Source organism: Balaenoptera physalus, assembly GCF_965194825.1.
Source record: "Balaenoptera physalus genome assembly, chromosome: 9".
NCBI classification, from domain to species: domain Eukaryota; kingdom Metazoa; phylum Chordata; class Mammalia; order Artiodactyla; family Balaenopteridae; genus Balaenoptera; species Balaenoptera physalus.
The window spans coordinates 70,520,773-70,541,960 of NC_138888.1; the positions used below are offsets into that span (position 1 = coordinate 70,520,773).

At 41.0% G+C, this 21,188-nt stretch overlaps 1 pseudogene across 1 annotated transcript; it reads left to right on the forward strand.

Annotated features, from left to right (window-relative positions):
* Positions 1 to 1,808: 1,808 nt before the first annotated feature.
* Positions 1,809 to 12,017, forward strand: LOC309666514 (small ribosomal subunit protein uS5 pseudogene; annotated as a pseudogene). The gene has a single exon. The product of its transcript is annotated as a small ribosomal subunit protein uS5 pseudogene (transcript).
* Positions 12,018 to 21,188: the final 9,171 nt, after the last annotated feature.

Genomic DNA, 21,188 nt, shown 5'->3' on the forward strand with positions numbered 1-21,188 from the left:
TCTGAATGAGATCCTTGCTGGGTAATCTTGGCTGTAGGTTTTTCCCTTTCATCACTTTAAATATGTCCTGCCACTCCCTTCTGGCTTGCAGAGTTTCTGCTGAAAAATCAGCTGTTAACCTTATGGGGATTCCCTTGTATGTTATTTCTTGCTTTTTCCTTGCTGCTTTTAATATTTTTTCTTTGTATTTAATTTTTGATAGTTTGATTAATATGTGTCTTGGCATGTTTCAGTTTGGGTTTATCCTGTATGGTACTCTCTGTGCTTCTTGGACTTGACTATTTTCTTTCCCATGTTAGGGAAGTTTTCAACTATAATCTCTTCAAATATTTTCTCAGTCCCTTTCTTTTTCTCTTCTTCTTCTGGGACCCCTATAATTCGAATGTTGGTGCATTTAATGTTGTCCCAAAGGTCTCTGAGACTGTCCTCAATTCTCTTATTCCTTTTTCTTTATTCTGCTCCCTGGCAGTTATTTCCACCATTTTATCTTCCAGCTCACTTATTCTTTCTTCTGCCTCAGTTATTCTGGTATTGACTCCTTCTAGAGTGTTTTTATTTTCAGTAATTGTGTTGTTCATCACTGTTTGTTTGCTCCTTAGTTCTTCTAGATCCTTGTTAAATGTTTCCTGTATTTTCTCCATTCTGTTTCCAAGATTTGGGATCATCTTTACTATCATTACTCTGAGTTCTTTTTCAGGTAGGTTACCTATTTCATCTTCATTTATTTGGTCTTGTAGGTTTTTACCTTGCTCCTTCGTCTGTAACACATTTTTATCATTTAATTTTTTTTTTTGATGGATGGTGCTGTATTCCTGTCTTGCTGGTTGTTTGGCATGAGATGTCCAGTACTGGTGTTTGCAGGCAGTTGGATAGAGCCAGGTCTTGGTGCTGAGATGAGGACCTCCAGGAGGCCTCACTCCAATTAATATTCCCTGGGGTCTGAGGTTCTCTTTTAGTCCAGCGGTTTGGACTTGGAGCTCCCACCACAGGAGCTTGGGGCTGACCTCTGGCCTGGGAACCAAGGTCCCGCAAGCTTTGTGGTGCAGTGAAAAAAAAAAAGAAAGAAAGAAAGAAAAAAAGGAGCAGTACAATATCAAAGAATAAAAAACAAAATAAAATTAGAAAGACAAAAAATAGGGGCTTCCCTGGTGGCACAGTGGTTGAGAATCTGCCTGCTAATGCAGGGGACAGAGGTTCGAGCCCTGGTCTAGGAAGATCCCACATGCCGCGGAGCAACTAGGCCCGTGAGCCACAACTACTGAGCCTGAGCGTCTGGAGCCTGTGCTCTGCGACAAGAGAGGCCGCAATAGTGAGAGGCCCGTGCACCGCGATGAAGAGTGGCCCCCGCTTGCCGCAACTAGAGAAAGCCCTCACATAGAAACGAAGACCCAACACAGCCAAAAATAAATAAATTAATTAATTAACTAAAAAAAAAGAAAGATTAAAAAATATATTAGGAAAAATAAAACTATAATTGAAAGAACTACAACAAAGTAAAATAAAACCACAACAGAAAAAAGAAAAGAAAGAAAAGGGCAGGGGGGAACAAGCCAAAAGGACAGAACAAGAACAAAGTATAAAGAATAAAATAAAATTAGAAAAATAAAAGATTTATTAGGAAAAATAAAAATATAAAAGAATCAACAACAATGAATAAACAAGGCAAAACAGAACCCCAATCTAAAAGAGGAAAAAAGAAAAAAATAGGCTTGGCTATGGGGGAGGAGTTTAGGTGGGGGGTGGAACTTAGGCAGGGGCAGGGTTTAGGGTGGGGTGGGACCTAGGCAGGTGGGGGGGTGACGTTTGAGCATGGGGCGGGGCTTAGGCAGGGCGATGTTCAAGCATGGGCAGGGCCTCTGCTTAGGACCTGCATAGAAGGGGCGAGGCAGCACTTGAAAGGAGGGCCTCTGGAGTGTGGAGTTCTGGAGTTTGGAGGTAACGCCCTGAGTGAGGCTGTGTGGGTGGTGTTTAGGCCCAGCGCGTTGGAGGGGGTCTCCAAGTGTAGGGGTGTGGCCCTGGGTGGGAGTGCAGGGGCGGGGCTTGGGCTCTGTGCAGCAGGAGGGAGGCTCTGAGGGCAGCGGATTAGGCCTGGGAGCCCAACAGGCTCCCCCATGCCTAAGTGGACAGGGAAAGCACTGGCTGCATTCCCTTCCGTTCCTTCATGCCCCTCCCCACCATGTCCCCCTGGGTCTCCCCCATCGCCGCTGGACCCGTAACCATGGGTGGGTCCCGCTGGGTGTAGGAACTCCTCCCCTCCCCCAGGCATCCCTCAGGGGTGCCGGTCCCGGAGGTCCGGCCTTTACTTTTGCTCCCCCTTCCCTCCCTCCCACTCCCCCAGGACCCACGTGGCTGGAGGGTGCCTCGGTGGGCAGAGGATCAGGCCTGGGATCTCAGCTGGTTCCCGGGGGCCCAAGTGAGCAGGGGAAACCTGGCCACGCTCCCTTTTGATCCTCTGCCCTCCCAATGGTCCCTCAATTTCCCCCTTTGGGCATGGGATCCCTTCCCCTCCCCCAGCTGCCCGTCAGGGGTGCCAGTCCCATCCCACCTCCACTTCTCCTCCCCCCTCACTCCCCTCATGCCCCACGCCCTACCCAGTCACTGGGGGTTCCTCCCGTCCCCTTAGGTGTCTGTGGTCCCCCACCGGTGCCTGGTAGGTGCCCTCGTTGTGAGGAGATGTGAATTCCATGTCCTCCTAGTCCGCCATCTTGACTCCACCCCCACAGTTGTTTCTTTATTCACCAAGTCCACTGAAGTGGAACTATGAATATTATCTCTTACAATATTTTCTTCTGCCTCTTTTTCTTTAATGTTTGATCTCCATCTAATATGCAATTCTCACATGAAGACACTTTTTACCAAAACCTTTTCTGTAAAAACACCAAATGGCGGATGACACCAGTGCTGTTGGAGGGCCCAGAGGCCCCAGGGGCCCTGGAATGGGAGGCCGTGGTGGCTTCCACAGAGGCTTCGGCAGTGGTGTCCGGGGCCAGGGCCAGGGTTGTGGTCAGGGCCGAGGCCACGGAGCTCACGGAGGCAAGGCCAAGGACAAGGAGTGGCTCCCTGTCACCAAGCTAGGCCGCCTGGTCAAGGACATGAAGATCAAATCCCTGGAGGAGATCTATCTCTTCTCTCTGCCCATCAAGGGATCTGAGATCATTGACATTTTCTTAGGGGCGTCCCTCAAGGATGAGATTTTGAAGATCATGTCTGTGCAAAAGCAGACACGTGTTGGCCAGCAGACCAGGTTCAAGGCATTTGTCACCATCAGGGATTACAACGGACATGTTGGTTTGGGTGTCAAGTGTTCTAAGGAGGTAGTCATTGCTATCTGTGGGGCCATCATTCTGGCCAAGCTCTCCATTTTCCCCGTGCGGCAAGTATACTGGGGGAACAAGATCGGCAAGCCCCATACTGTCCCTTGCAAGGTGACTGGCCACTGGCTCTATGCTGGTGTGCCTCATCCCTGCCCCCAGGGGCACTGGAATCATCTCAGTCCATGTGCCCAAGAAGCTACTGACGATGGCTGGAATTGACAACTGCTACACCTCTGCCAGGGGCTGCACTGACATCCTGGGCAACTTCGCCATGACCACTTTTGGTGCCATTTCCAAGACCTAGAGTTATCTCACTCCTGATCTCTGGAAAGAGATGGTGTTCACCAAGTCTCTGTATCAGGAATTCATCGACCATCTTGTAAAGACCCACACCAGAGTTTCCGTGCAGGGGACCCAGACTCCAGCTATAACCACCACATAGTTTTCTATGAGAAAAATAAAGTGAATGAAGCCAGTTTAAAAAAAAAATGGATTGCATTGTTTCCCTGGGCTAGTATTTCTCCTGCTACTGATCTTTTAAATATATAGATCAATTTTGAAAACCAAGCTTTAAAGGACAGTTGGTTCTTTGATTAAATGGCATATAGTAGAGCCATCTGTTATAGGTGACATTTTTTTTCCCCTTTGCCGCCTAAGTAGGAACTTTCAAATATTATTTAAGTTGGGGTTAGGACTCTGGACTAGAATTATTGTTATTTCACTTTACCATTTAGCACAGCCATCAACTGAGATCTTGTAGGTACTATTGTAAAAGAATACTTTTTTCATTTAAGGAGACCATTGGTGGTCTTGACTCCTGTCATTCTGTTAGTATGTTGACTCAATGAGGGTATCCCTTGCTAGTTAGTGTTAGAATGAGAAATGCATACCTACTTATTCAACAAACACCTACTGAGAACCACAAAGTGTTCAATATGAGATGAAGATGCCTTTTATCTCTGGCTAATTGACAATGAAAAAAATTGAGATAAAGAAATAAAATGATCTCTTGCTAATTGACAATGAAAAAAATAGATGTAAACAAATAAAATTATAGTTAACAATCCAAGTGTAAATATAATGCCAATTTTAATAAATTTATCACTTCCTTTTTTAGATGCTATCCAAAAGTTTGTGCTATTTAAATTTTTAAACCTTCTTTTACGTCATCCACGTGACAAAAGCTTCTCTTCTTGAGGTCAGCAATGACCTCCACATGTTGCTTACTTCACTGGGCAGTTCTATTGATAAACCTTCATCTTGTCTCATCAGCAGCATTTGGCAGAGTTGATCATCCCCTATTCTAGAAATACTTTCTTCATTTGGCTTACAAGATACCACATTCTCCTGGTTTTCTTCCTACCTCACTAGCCATTTTTTCTCTGTTTTCTTTTGCTGGCTCCTCCTATGTTCATTTTTTCACTTTGGTAAAATTCTTGGGTTTCTTCTTTTCATTATCTCTTCATTGATAATATTATCCAGGTACATACTTTCAAATACCAATCATACACTAACGCCTCCTAAATGTAGATCTCCAGTCTGGCTCTCTCTCCTGAATACCAATCTGGTGCATCCAACTCTATCTCAGCTACTTGGAAGTCTAATAGCCATGTCAAAAATCAAACTTCTGGGCTTCCCTGGTGGCGCAGTGGTTGAGAATCTGCCTGCCAATGCAGGGGACACGGGTTCGAGCCCTGGTCTGGGAAGATCCCACATGCCACGGAGCAACTAGGCCCGTGAGCAACAACTACTGAGCCTGCGCGTCTGGAGCCTGTGCTCCGCAACAAGAGAGGCCACGATAGTGAGAGGCCCGTGCACCGCGATGAAGAGTGGCCCCCACTTGCCACAACTAGAGAAAGCCCTCGCACAGAAATGAAGACCCAACACAGACATAAATAAATAAATAAATTAAAATTAAAAAAAAAAAGAAAGAATCACAGATTCATGCAGAAAATCTTCCTTTAAAAAAAAAAAATCAAACTCCTGATTCACTACCTCTACTCCCCACCCCACCTGGTTCCTCTGGTGGTATTCTGTCTCAGTTAATGGAATTCCATCTTTCCAGTTGCTCAGGCAAAAATCCTTAGAGTTATCCTTGACCTCTTTCTTTCTCATACACCCCACATCTAATCCCTCAGCAACTCCTATTGGCTCTACTATCTTAAAAATATAACCTTTTTTGACCACTTGTCACCACTAGTCCCCTGGTCCATAAGACTATTATTTCTTGCTTAGATTATTCCTATAGTTTCCTAACTCATCTTGTTCTATTCCACTTTACTCTTAACAAAGCAGTCAGACTGATCATTCTGTTGATGCATTAACTCAGAACATGGTGCTCTTTTTAAGAACTGTCCAAGGGTTTATTCCATTTCTCTGAGAGTGAAAGTTGAAGTCTTTTTTTTAAATGGGTTTTCTTTTTTTAAAAATTTATTTTATTGAAGTATAGTTGATTTACAATGTTGTGTTCATTTCTACTGTAGAGCAAAGTGATTCAGTTATATATATATATATTCTTTTTTTAAATTGGGGTATAGTTTCTTTACACTGCTGTGTCAGTTTCTGCTGTACAGCAAAGCGAATCAGCCATATGTATACATATATTCCCTCTTTTTTGGATTTCCTTCCCATTTAGGTCACCACAGATCGCTGAGTAGAGTTCCCTGTGCTATACAGTAGGTTCTCATTAGTTATCCATTGTATACATAGTAGTGTATATATGTCAATCCCAATCCCCCAATTCATCTCATCCTCCCACCCCTTCCCCCTTGGTATCCATAAATTTGTTCTCTATGTCTGTGTCTCTATTTCTGCTTTGCAAATAAGATCATCTACACCATTTTTCTAGATTCCACATATATACATTCTTTTTATATTCTTTTCCATTATGATTTATCACAGTATATTGAATATATTTCCCTGTGCTATATAGTAGGACCTTATTGTTTAGCCATCCTATATATAATAGTTTGCATCTGCTAATCTGAAACTCCCAATTCATCCTCCCCCAGCCCCCTCTCCCTTGGCAACCACAAATATGTTCTCTATGTCTGTGAGTCTGTTTCTGTTTCGTAGATAAGTTCATTTGTGTCATATTTTAGACTCCACATATAAGTGATATCATATGGTATTTGTTTTTTTCTGTCTGACTTACTTCACTTAATATGGTAGTCTCTAGGTCCATCCATGTTGCTGCAAATGGCAATACTTCACTCTTCTTTATGGTTGAGTAACACTGCTCAGCCATAAACAAGCTGAAGTCTTTGTAATAGGCATCAAGGCCCTATGTGACCTAACTCCTGTAATCTCTAAGACCTCATCTCCTAATATTCTGACTGCCCCACTCCTCTATTCCATCTCCATCACTCTCGTCTCTCTGTTGTTCCTGAATAGGTTGGGCATGATCCCTCCTCAGTGCATTCTTATTTGTTCCTCTTCCTGGATTGGCTTTCTTCAGACATCCACATGGCTCTCTCTCTCACATCTTTCAAGTTTTTTCTCCAGTGCCACATTCTCCTTCAGGCCTTCCCTGATGACACTATTTAACATTTTAATGCACTCTCTGCTCAGTGCTGTGACCTTCCATCCTACGTTCATGCTCTGGTTTTCTCCATAGCATTTATCATCTATTAAAAGTGTTAAATACTATGCTGTATAGTATATAACTTACTCATTTATTTTGTCTAGTATCTGTCTCCCCATATATAAATTCTGACAGCAGAGTTTTGTGGGTTTTTTGGCTTGATATACCCCTAGTGCCTCAAACTGTGCATAGCATAGGTTCTCAGTAAATGTTTAGTTGAATGTATGAATGAATACGGCAAGGTAAGTGCTAATAATAGTCTAAAAATAAAAATATATTTTTTTTTAGAAAAATTAAAACATATTCCAAGGTGTCATCTAGGGTTGAGGATGAACTGAACGAGGAAGCAAAAGTATTTTAAAGGTCTCATCTTACTGGCAGAAGTCAGGGGTCAGGGAGTTAAATAACGTTGGAAAAAATGGAAATGAATACCTTTTTATTGGCTTGAAAAACAATATCAGAAAATGTCAATTCTCACAAAATTAATAAATGCATTTGATGCAATCCTAAATAGAATTCCAAAGGAATTTTATGGTAAGGGAGAATTGGAAAATTGGATAAAATGATTTAAACATTTTAATGAAAGAATAAATGCTCCAAAACAAAAAAATAATATTTTGGAAAAAAAAGAGAGACTAGTAAGGGAGGACTTGACCTAATAGATATCAAATGCTATTGACCTAGAGATACACAAATAGACTCATGGAACAGAATAGAGCAGAACAGAATCTAAAAATATATATCTCGGCGGAGTCAAGATGGCGGTGTGGGAAGATGTGGAGTTAGCGTCTCCCCACAACTAGGGCATCTGCCTGCCACTGGTGGGGGACTCTGATGCCCAAGGAGATGGGAGGAACCCCAAAGTGAACCAGTAGGATGTAGGGGGACTGAGCAGGGGGGAGAAGTGGAGGCCAGACAGGATTGGTGCTCCTGAGGCCGGGGAGATCAGGAGAGGCAAGTAGGAGGGACCATCCAGGAGGAGCAGGAGAGGAGTGGAGGGTGACTGCCCTGCCCACTCAGGCACAGGGAGCCTGCTGAGCTCCCAGGCCGGTCCCCTGTCCACCAAGGCCCACCCCTCCCTGCCGGCCGCATTGGTCCTGGGGGCACAGGAGGGAGGTCGGGGAGATGAGGAGAGGCAGGTGGGAGGGGCCCTCCCAGACCACAGACTGTAGGAGCAGGAGAGGACAGGAGGGTGTTTGCCCTGCCCACTCAAGCCCAGGAAGCCTGCTGGGCTCCCAGGTGAGGTCCCCTGCCCTCTGAGACCAGGGGTGAGAGTCACGCCTGGGCCACTTATGTTCCTTGAGCCTAAGCCCCACCTCCCACAGTCCCCAGGGCCTTTTCCAGCCCTGTGGGTCTTGAGCATTGGCCCTGCCCACTGCCCAAACCTTGCCCTTGCTTAGGTCCTGCCCTCCACAGCCATGGCCTCCCCCCCCTTTTTTTTTTCTTTTTCCTCCTCCTTTTTTTTACTATTGTAGTACTGATGTACCTTACAGTTGTTGATTCATCTATATTTTTAATTTTACATTCTTTCTAACATATCTGCTAGTTTCCTAGTCTAATTTTATTTTTTACTTTGCTTTGTTCTTTTTTTTTTTTTTGCCACCCTACATGGCTTGCAGGATCTGGGTTCGTGAACCCGGGGTCAGGCTGAAGGTCCTGCGGTGGGAGCTCTGAGTCCAAACCACTGGACTAACAGAGAACCTCAGACCCCAGGGAATATTCATCAGAGTGAGGTCTCATGAAGGTCCTCATCTCAGAACCAAGACCCAGCTCTACCCAATAGCCTACAGACTCCAGTGCTGGAAGCCTCAAGCCAAACAACCAGTAAAACAGGAACACAAACCCACTCATAAAAAAAGAAAAAAAATGAAACGGCAAAAATATATGTTACAGATGAAGGAGCAAGGTAAAAACCTAAAAGACCAAATAAATGAAGAGGAAATAGGCAATCTACCTGAAAAACAATTCAGAGTAATGATAATAAAGATGAATCTCAGAAATAGAATGGAAGCACAGATTGAGAAAATACAAGAAAATACAAGAAATGTTTAACAAAGATCTAGAAGAACTAAAGAACAAACAAACAGAGATGAACAACACAATAACTGAAATGAAAAATACACTAGAAGGAATCAATAACAGAATAACTGAGGCAGAAGAACGAATAAGTGAGCTGGAAGACAATATGGTAGAAATAACTGCCAAGGAGCAGAATAAAGAAAAAAGAATGAAGAGAACTGAAGACAATCTCAGAGACCTCTGGGACAACACTAAACGCACCAACATTTGAATCACAGGGGTCCCAGAAGAAGCAGAGAAAAAGAAAGGGTCTGAGAAAATATTTGAAGAGATTATAGTGGAAAACTTCCCTAACATGGGAAAGGAAATAGTCACCCAAGTCCAGGAAGCACAGAGAGTCCCATACAGGATAAACCCTAGGAAAAACACACCAAGATACATATTAATCAAACTAACAAAAATTAAATTCAAAGAAAAAATACTAAAAGCAGCCAGGGAAAAACAAAAAATAACATACAAAGGAATCCCCATAAGGTTATCAGATGATTTTTCAGTGGAAACTCTGCAGGCCAAAAGGGAGTGGCAGGACATACCTAAAGTGATGAAAGAGAAAAACCTACAACCAAGATTACTCTACCCAGCAAGGATCTCATTCAGATTCGATGGAGAAGTGAAAAGCTTTTCAGACAAGCAAAAGCTAAGAGAATTCAGCACCACCAAACCAGCTTTACAAATGCTAAAGAAACTTCTCTAAGCGGGAAACACAAGAGAAGAAAAAGACCCACAAAAACAAACTCAAAACAATTAAGAAAATGGTAATAGGAACATACATATCGATAATAACCTTTACTGTAAATGGATTAAATGTCACAACCAAAAGACACAGACTAGCTGAATGGATACAAAAACAAGACCCATATATACGCTGTCCACAAGAGACCCACTTCAGACCTAGGGACACATACAGACTGAAAGTGAAGGGATGGAAAAAGATATTCCATGAAAATAGAAATCAAAAGAAAGCTGGAGTAGCAATACTCATATCAGATAAAATAGACGTTAAAATAAAGACTGTTACAAGAGATAAGGAGGGACACTACATAATGATCAAAGGATCAACCCAAGAAGAAGATATAACAATTATAAATGTTTATGCACCCAACATAAGAGCACCTCAGTACATAAGGCAAATGTTAACAACCATGAAAGAAGAAATCGAGGTTAACACAATAATAGTAGGGGACTTTAACACCCCACTTATACCAATGGACAGATCATCCAAACAGAAAATAAATAAGAAAACACAAGCTTTAAATGACACAATAGATCAGAGAGATTTGATTGATATTTATAGAACATTCCACCCAAAAGTGGCAGAATACACTTTCTTCTCAAGTGCACATGCAGCATTCTCCAGGATAGATCACATCTTGGGTCACAAATCAAGCCTCGGAAAACTTAAGAAAATTGAAATCATATTAAGGATCTTTTCCGATCATGATGCTATGAGATTGGAAATCAATTACAGGAAAAAAACTGTAAAAAACACAAATACACGGAGGCTAAACAGTGTGCTACTAAATAACCAAGAGATCACTGAAGAAAGAAATTAAAAAATACATAGAAACAAATGACAACAAAAACACGACAACCCAAAACCTACGGGACGCAGCAAAAGCAGTTCTAAGAGGGAAGTTTATAGCAATTCAATCTCACCTCAAGAAACAAGAAAAATCTCAAATAAACAATCTAAGCCTACACTTAAAACAACTAGAGAAAGAAGAACAAAGAAAACCCGAAGTCAGTAGAAGGAAAGAAATCATAAAGATCAGAGCAGAAATAAATGAAATAGAAACAAAGAAACAGTAGCAAAGCTCAATAAAACTAAAAGCTGGTTCTTTGAGAAGATAAACAAAATTAATAAACCCTTAGCCAGACTCACCAAGAAAAAAAAGGGAAAGGAGGCAAATCAAAAAAATTAGAAACGAAAAAGGAGAAATCACATCTGACACTGCAGAAATACAAAGGATTACAAGAGACTAATACAAACAACTACATGCCAATAAAATGGACAACTACGAAGAAATGGACAAATTCTTGGAAAGGTACAATTTTCCAATACTGAACCAGGAAGAATTAGAAAATATAAACAGACCTATCACAAGTAATGAAATTGAAACCGTAATTAAAAATCTTCCAACAAACAAAAGTCCAGGACCAGATGCCTTCACAGGCGAATTATATCAAACATTTAGAGAAGAACTAACACCAATCCTTCTCAAACTCTTCCAAAATATTGCAGAGGGAGAAACAATCCCAAATTCATTCTACGAAGCCACCATCACCTGATACCAAAACCAGAAAAAGATATCACAAAAAAAAGACATTATAGACCAATATCACTGATGAACATAGATGCAAAAATCCTGAATAAAATACTAGCAGACAGAATCCAACAGCACATTAAAAGGATCATACACCATGATCAAGTAGGATTTATCCCAGGGATGCAAGGATTCTTCAATATACACAAATCAACAATGTGATACACCATACTAACAAACTGAAGAATAAAAACCATATGATCTTCTCAGTAGATGCAGAAAAAGCTTTTGACAAAATTCAACACCGATTTATGACAAAAAACTCTCCAGAAAATGGGCATAGAGGGAACCTACCTTGACATAATAAAGGCCATATATGACAAACCCACAGCAAGCATCATACTCAATGGTGAAAAACTGAAAGCATTTCCACTAAGATCAGGGACAAGACAAGGATGTCCACTCCCACCATTCTTATTCAACATAGTTTTGGAAGTCCTAGCCACAGCAATCAGAGAAGAAAAAGAAATAAAAGGAATCCAGATCAGAAAAGAAGAAGTAAAACTGTCACTGTTTGCAGATGACATGATACTATACATAGAAAATCCTAAAGATGCCACCAGAAAGCTACTAGAACTAATCAATGAATTTGGTAAGGTTGCAGGATACAAAATTAATGCACAGAAATCTCTGGCATTCCTATACACCAACAACGAAAAATCAGAAAGAGAAATTAAGGAAACAATCCCATTTACCATCACAACAAAAACAATAAAATACCTAGGAATAAACCTGCCTAAGGAGGCAAAAGACTTGTACTCAGAAAACTATAAAACACTGATGAAAGATATCGACGATGACATAAACAGATGGAAAAATATACCATGTTCTTGGATTGGAAGAATCAATATTGTGAAAATGACTATACTACCCAAAGCAATCTACACATTCAATGCAATCCCTATCAAATTACCAATGGCATTCTTCACAGAATTAGAACAAAAAATTTTACAATTTGTTTGGAAACACAAAAGACCCCAAATAGCCAAAGCAATCTTGAGAAAGAAAAACGGAGTTGGAGGAATCAGGCTCCCCGACTTCAAACTATACCACAAACCTACAGTAATCAAGACAGTATGGTACTGGCACAAAAACAGAAACACAGATCAATGTTATAGGATACAATGCCCAGAGATAAACCCACACACATATGGGCACCTAATTAATGACAAAGGAGGCAAGAACATACAATGGAGAAAAGACAGCCTCTTCAATAAGTGGTGCTGGGAAAACTGGACAGCTACATGTAAAAGAATGCAATTAGAACACTACCTAATGGGAGGAGCTTCAAGATGGCGGAAGAGTAAGACACGGAGATCACCTTCCTCCCCACAAATACATCAGAAATACATCTACACGTGGAAAAACTCCTACAGAATACCTACTGAACGCTGGCAGAAGACCTCAGACCTCCCCAAAAGCAAGAAACTCCCCACGTACCTGGGTAGGGTAAAAGAAAAAAGAAAAAACAGAGACAAAGAATAGGGACGGGACCTGCACCAGTGGGAAGGAGCTATGAAGGAGGAAACGTTTCCACACACTGGAAGCCCCTTTGCAGGTGGAGACTACTGGTGGCGGAGGGGGGAAGCTTCGGAGCCACGAGGAGAGCGCAGCAACAGGGGTGCAGAGGGCAAAGCGGAGAGGTTCCCGCACAGAGGATAGGCACCAACCAGCACTCACCAGCCTGAGAGGTTTGTCTGCTCATCCTCCAGGACGGGTGGGGGCTGGGAGCTGAGGCTCGGGCTTTGGAGGTCGGATCCCAGGGAGAAGACTGGGGTTGGCTTCGTGAACACAGCCTGAAGGGGCCAGTGCACCACGGCTAGGCGGGAGGGAGTCTGGGAAAAAGTCTGGAGGTGCCGAAGAGACAAGAGACTTTTTCTTGTCTCTTTGTTTCCTGGTGCGCGAGGAGAGGGGATTAAGAGCGCCACTTAAAGGAGCTCCAGAGACAGGCGTGAGCCGCAGCTATCAGCGCAGACCCCAGAGACAGGCATGGGATGCTAAGGCTGCTGCTGCAGCCACCAAGAAGCCTGTGTGCAAGCACAGGTCACTCTCCACACCTCCCTTCCCGGGAGCCTGTGCAGCCCGCCACTGCCAGGGACCCGTGATCTAGGGACAACTTCCCCAGGAGAACGCACGGCGCGCCTCAGGCTGCTGCAACGTCACGCTGGCCTCTGCCACCGCAGGCTCACCCCGCATCCGTACCCCTCCCTCCCCCCGGCCTGAGTGAGCCAGAGCCCCCGAATCACCTGCTCCTTTAACCCCATCCTGTCTGGGCGGGAAAAGATGCCCTCAGGCGACCTACATGCAGAGGCGGGGCCAAATCCAAAGCTGAACCCCGGGAGCTGTGTGAACAAAGAAGAGAAAGGGAAATCTCTCCCAGCAGCCTCAGGAGCAGTGGATTAAATCTCCACAGTCAACTTGATGTACCCTGCATCTGTGGAATACCTGAATAGACAATGAATTATCCCAAATTTAGGAGGTGGACTTTGGGAGCAACGATATATATATATATTTTTCCCCTTTTTCTCTTTTTGTGAGTGTGTATGTTTATGCTTCTGTGTGTGGTTTTGCCTGTATAGCTTTGCTTTTACCATTTGTCCTAGAGTTCTGTCTATCTGTTTTTTTTTTATTACTTAAAAAATTTTTTTTTCTTAATTATTTTTTATTTTAATAACTTTATTTTATTTTATTTTATCTTCTTCTTTCTTTCTTTTTTTTCTCCCTTTTATTCTGAGCCGTGTGGAGGACAGGCTCTTGGTGCTCCAGCCAGGCATCAGGGCTGTGCCACTGAGGTGGGAGAGCCAAGTTCAGGACACTGGTCGACAAGAGACCTCCCAGCTCCATGTAATATCAAATGGAGAAAATCTCCCAGAGATGTCCATCTCAATGCCAAGACCCAGCTCCACTCAATGACCAGCAAGCTACAGTGCAGGACACCCTATGCCAAACAACTAGCAAGACAGGAAAAAAAAACCCATCCATTAGCACAGAGGCTGCCTAAAATCATAATAAAGCCACAGACACCCCAAAACACACCACCAGACGTAGACCTGCCCACCAGAAAGACAAGATCCAGCCTCCTCCACCAGAACACAGGCACTAGTCCCCTCCACCAGGAAGCCTACACAACCCACTGAACCAACCTTAGCCACTGGGGACAGACACCAAAAACAATGGAAACTACGAACCTGCAGCCTGCGAAAAGGAGACCCCAAACACAGTAAGTTAAGCAAAAATGAGAAGACAGAGAAACACACAGCAGACGAAGGAGCAAGGCAAAAACCCACCAGACCTAACAAATGAAGAGGAAATAGGCAGTCTACCTGAAAAAGAATTCAGAGTAATGATAGTAAAGATGATCCAGAATCTTGGAAATAGAATGGAGAAAATACAAGAAACGTTTAACAAGGACCTAGAAGAACTAAAGAGCAAACAAACAGAGATGAACAACACGATAAATGAAATTAAAAATTCTCTAGAAGGGATCAATAGCAGAATAACTGAGGCAGAAGAACGGATAAGTGACCTGGAAGATAAAATAGTGGCAATAACTACTGCAGAGCAGAATAAAGAAAAAAGAATGAAAAGAACTGAGGACAGTCTCAGGGACCTCTGGGACAACATTAAACGCACCAACATTCGAATTATAGGGGTCCCAGACGAAGAAGAGAAAAAGAAAGGGACTGAGAAAATATTTGAAGAGATTATAGTGGAAAACTTCCCTAATATGGGAAAGGAAATAGTTAATCAAGTCCAGGAAGCACAGAGAGTCGCATACAGGATAAATCCAAGGAGAAACACGCCAAGACACATATTAATCAAACTATCAAAAATTAAATACAAAGAACAAATATTAAAAGCAGCAAGGGAAAAACAACAAGTAACACATAAGGGAATCCCCATAAGGTTAACAGCTGATCTTTCAGCAGAAACTCTGCAAGCCAGAAGGGAGTAGCAGGAAATATTTAAAGTGATGAAAGAGAAAAACCTACAACCAAGATTACTCTACCCAGCAAGGATCTCATTCAGATTTGACGGAGAAATTAAAAGCTTTACAGACAAGCAAAAGCTAAGAGAATTCAGCATCACCAAACCAGCATTACAACAAATGCTAAAGGAACTTTTCTAGGCAGGAAACACAAGAGAAGGAAAAGACCTACAATAATAAACCCAAAACAATTAAGAAAATGGTAATAGGAACATACATATCGATAATTACCTTAAATGTAAATGGATTAAATGCTCCAACCAAAAGACACAGACTGGCTGAATGGATACAAAAACAAGACCTGTATATATGCTGTCTACAAGAGACCCACTTCAGACCTAGGGACACATACAGACTGAAAGTGAGGGGATGGAAAAAGACATTCCATGCAAATGGAAATGAAAAGAAAGCTGGAGTAGCAATTCTCATATCAGACAAAATAGACTTTAAAACAAAGACTATTACAAAAGACAAAGAAGGACACTACATAATGATCAAGGGATCAATCCAAGAAGATATTACAATTGTAAATATTTATGCACCCAACATAGAAGCACCTCAATACATAAGGCAAATGCTAACAGCCATAAAAGGGGAAATCGACAGTAACACAATCATAGTAGGGGACTTTAACACCCCACTTTCACCAATGGACAGATCATCCAAAATGAAAATAAATAAGGAAACACAAGCTTTAAATGATACATTAAACAAGATGGAATTAATTGATATTTATAGGACATTCCATCCAAAAACAATAGAATACACATTCTTCTCAAGTGCTCATGGAACATTCTCCAGGATAGATCATATCTTGGGTCACAAATCAAGGCTTGGTAAATTTAAGAAAACTGAAATTGTATCAAGTGTCTTTTCTGACCACAACGCTATGAGACTAGATATCAATTACAGAAAAACATCTGTAAGAAGTACAAACACATGGAGGCTAAACAACACAGCACTTAATAACCAAGAGATCACTGAAGGAATCAAAGAGGAAATCAAAAAATACCTAGAAGCAAATGACAATGAAAACACAACGACCTAAAACCTATGGGATGCAGCAAAAGCAGTTCTAAGAGGGAAGATTATAGCTATACCAGCCTACCTTAAGAAACAAGAAACATCTCAAATAAACAACCTAACCTTAAACCTAAAGCAATTAGAGAAAGAAGAACAAAAAAACCCCAAAGTTAGCAGAAGGAAAGAAATCATAAAGATCAGATCAGAAATAAATGAAAAAGAAATGAAGGAAACAATAGCAAAGATCAATAAAACTAAAAGCTGGTTCTTTGAGAAGATAAACAAAATTGATAGACCATTAGCCAGACTTATCAAGGAAAAAAGGGAGAAGACTCAAATCAACAGAATTAGAAATGAAAAAGGAGAACCACTGACACTGCAGAAATACAAAGGATCATGAGAGATTACTACAAGCAACTATAGGCCAATAAAATGGACAACCTGGAAGAAATGGCCAAATTCTTAGAAATTCACAACTTTCCAAGACTGAACCAGGAAGAAATAGAAAATATGAACAGACCAATCACAAGCACTGAAAATGAAACTGTTATTAAAAATCTTCCAACAAACAAAAGCCCAGGACCAGATGGATTCACAGGCGAATTCTGTCAAACATTTAGAGAAGAGCTAACACCTATCTTTCTCAAACTCTTCCAAAATATAGCAGAGGGAGGAACACTCCCAAACTCATTCTATGAGGCCACCATCACCCTGATACCAAAACCAGACAAAGATGTCACAAAGAAAGAAAACTAGAGGCCAATATCACTGATGAACATAGATGCAAAAATCCTCAACAACATACTAGCAAACAGAATCCAACAGCACATTAAAAGGATCATACATTTTGATCAAGTGGGGTTTACTCCAGGAATGCAAGGATTCTTCAATATATGCAAATCAATCAACGTGATACACCATATTAACAAATTGAAGGAGAAAAACCATATGATCATCTCAATAGATGCAGAGAAAGCTTTCGACAAAAATAACACCCATTTATGATAAAAACTCTCCAGAAAGTAGGCATAGAGGGAACTTTCCTCAACATAATAAAGGCCATATATGACAAACCCACAGCCAACATCGTCCTCAAGGGTGAAAAACTGAAACCATTTCCACTAAGATCAGGAACAAGACAAGGTTGTCCACTCTCACCACTATTATTCAACATAGTTTTGGAAGTTTTAGCCACAGCAATCAGAGAAGAAAAAGAAATAAAAGGAATCCAAATTGGAAAAGAAGAAGTAAAGCTGTCACTGTTTGTGGATGACATGATACTATACATAGAGAATCCTAAAGATGCTACCAGAAAACTACTAGAGCTAATCAATGAATTTGGTAAAGTAGCAGGATACAAAATTAATGCACAGAAATCTCTTGCATTCCTATACACTAATGATGAAAAATCTGAAAGTGAAATTAAGGACACACTCTCATTTACCACTGCAACCAAAACAATAATGTATCTAGGAATAAACCTACCTAAGGAGACAAAAGACCTGTATGCAGAAAATTATAAGACACTGATGAAAGAAATTAAAGATGATACAAACAGATGGAGAGATATACCATGTTCTTGGATTGGAAGAATCAACATTGTGAAAAATGACTCTACTACCCAAAGCAATCTACACATTCAGTGCAATCCCTATCAAACTACCACTGGCATTTTTCACAGAACTAGAACAAAAAAATTCACAATTTGTATGGAAACACAAAAGACCCCGAATAGCCAAAGCAATCTTGAGAAAGAAAAACGGAGCTGGAGGAATCAGGCTCCCTGCCTTCAGACTATACTACGAAGCTACAGTAATCATGACAGTATGGCACTGGCACAAAAACAGAAATATGGATCAATGGAACAGGATAGAAAGCCCAGAGAAAAACCCACACACATACTGTCACCTTATCTTTTATAAAGGAGGCAAGAGTATACAATGGAGAAAAGACAGCCTCTTCAATAAGTAGTGCTGGGAAAACTGGACAGCTACATGTAAAAGACACCATACACAAAAATAAACTCAAAATGGATTAAAGACCTAAATGTAAGGCCAGACACCATCAAACTCTTAGAGGAAAACATAGGTAGAACACTCTATGACATAAATCACAGCAAGATCCTTTTTGACCCACCTCCTAGAGAAATGGGAATAAAAACAAAAATAAACAAATGAGACCTAATGAAGCTTAAAAGCTTTTGCACAGCAAAGGAAACCATAAACAAGACCAAAAGGCAACCCTCAGAATGGGAGAATATATTTGCAAACGAAGCAACTGACAAAGGATTAATCTCCAAAACATACAAGCAACTCATGCAGCTCAATATCAAGAAAACAAACCCAATCCAAAAATGGGCAGAAGACCTAAATAGACATTTCTCCAAAGAAGATATACAGATTGCCAACAAACACATGAAAGAATGCTCAACATCATTAATCATTAGATAAATGCAAATCAAAACTACAATGAGATATCATCTCACACCGGTCAGAATGGCCATCATCAAAAAATCTAGAAACAATAAATGCTGGAGAGGGTTTGGAGAAAAGGGAACCCTCTTGCACTCTTGGTGGGAATGTAAATTGATACAGCCACTATGAAGAACAGTATGGAGGTTCCTTAAAAAACTAAAAATAGAACTACCATACGACCCAGCAATCCCACTACTGGCCATATACCCTGAGAAAACCATAATTCAAAAAGAGTCATGTACCAAAATGTTCATTGCAGCTCTATTTACAATAGCCAGGACATGGAAGCAACCTAAGTGTCCATCAACAGATGAATGGATAAAGAAGATGTGGCACATATATACAATGGAATATTACTCAGCCATAAAAAGGAATGAAACTGAGTTATTTGTAGTGAGGTGGATGGACCTAGAGTCTGTCATACAGAGTGAAGTAAGTCAGAAAGAGAAAAACAACTATCGTATGCTAACACATATATAGGGAATCAAAAAAAAGAAAAAGAAAATGGTCAGAAGAACCTAGGGGCAAGGCAGGAACAAAGATGCAGACCTACGAGAGAATGCACTTGAGGATACAGGGAGGGGGAAGGGTAAGCTGGGACAAAGTGAGAGAGTGGCATGGACATATATACATTACCAAACGTAAAATAGATAGCTAGTGGGAAGCAGCTGCATAGCACAGGGAGATCAGCTCAGTGCTTTGTGACCACCTAGAGGTGTGGGATATGGAGGGTGGGAGGGAGGGAGACGCGGGAGGGAGGAGATGTGGGGACATGTGTCTGTGTGTAGCTGATTCACTTTGTTATAGAGCAGAGGCTGAAACACCATCGTGGAGCAATTATACTGTAATAAAGATATTAAAAAATAAATAAATATATTTTTTTAAAAAAAGTGTTAACATGGTGTAAATTGCACCCAGAAGTACATTAAATAATTTATGCCAAGCAAACATGAGACAAAAAAAAAAAAAAGAACACTACTTAACACCATACACAAAAATAAACTCCAAATGGATTAGACTTAAATGTAATACCAAACACTATAAAACTTTTAGAGGAAAACATAGGAAAACACTCTTTGACATAAACCTCAGGAAGATCTTTTATGACCCACCTCCTAGAGCAACAGAAATAAAAACAAAAATAAACAAATGGGACGTAATTAAACTTAAAAGCTTTTCAACAGCAAAGGAAACCATAAACAAGACAAAAAGACAACCCTCAGAATGGGAGAAAGTATTTGCAAATGAAAAAACAGAAAAAGGATTAATCTCCAAAATATACAAAGTGCTTATGGAGCTCAATATCAAAAATACAAACAATCCAGTTAAAAAATGGGTGGAAAACCTACATAGACATTTCACCAAGGAAGACATACAGATGGCCAAGAGGCACATGAAAAGATGCTCAACATCACTAATTATTAGAGAAATGCAAATCAAAACTACAATGAGATATCACCTCACGCTGGTCAGAATGGCCATTATCAAAAAATGTAGAAACAAGAAATGCTGGAGAGGGTGTGGAGAAAAGGGAACCATCTTGCACTGTTGGTGGGAATGTAAATTGATACAACCACTATGGAAAACAGTATGGAGGTTCCTTATAAAACTAAAAATAGAACTGCCATATGACCCAGCAATCCCACTATTGGGCATATACCCCGAGAAAACCATAATTCAAAAAGAGACATGCACCACAATGTTCCTTTCAGCACTGTTTACAATAGCCAGGACATGGAAGCAACCTAAGTGTTCGTCGATAGATGAATGGATAAAGATGTGGCACATATATACAATGGAATATTACTCAGCCATAAAAAGAAATGAAATTGAGTTATTTGTAGTGAGGTGGATGGACCTAGAGTCTATCATACAGAGTGAAGTAAGTCAGAAAGAGAAAAACAAATACTGTATGCTAACGCATATATATGGAATCTAAAGAAAAAATATGGTACTGATGAGCCTATTTGCAGGGCAGGAATAAAGAGGTAGACATAGAGAATGGACTTGATGACATGGGGTGGGAGGGCAAAGCTGGGGCAAATGAGAGTAGCACTGACATATATACACTAACGAATGTAAAATAGTTGGCTGGTGGGAAGCAGCAGCATAGCACAGGGAGATCAGCTTGGTGCTTTGTGATGACCTAGAGGGGTGGGATAGGGAGGATGGGAGGGAGGCTCAAGAGGGAGGGGATATGGGGACATGTGTATGCATATGGCTGATTTGCCTTGTTGTGCAACAGAAACTAGCATAGTATTGCAAAGCAATTATACTCCAATAAAGATCTATTAAAAAAATAGTAAAAAAAAAAATTCTGTGTAGCATATTTGAAGGTTGCTAAGAGAGGAGATCCTAATAGTCCTCTTGTGAAGAAAGAAAATTTTAACTATGTGTAGTGAC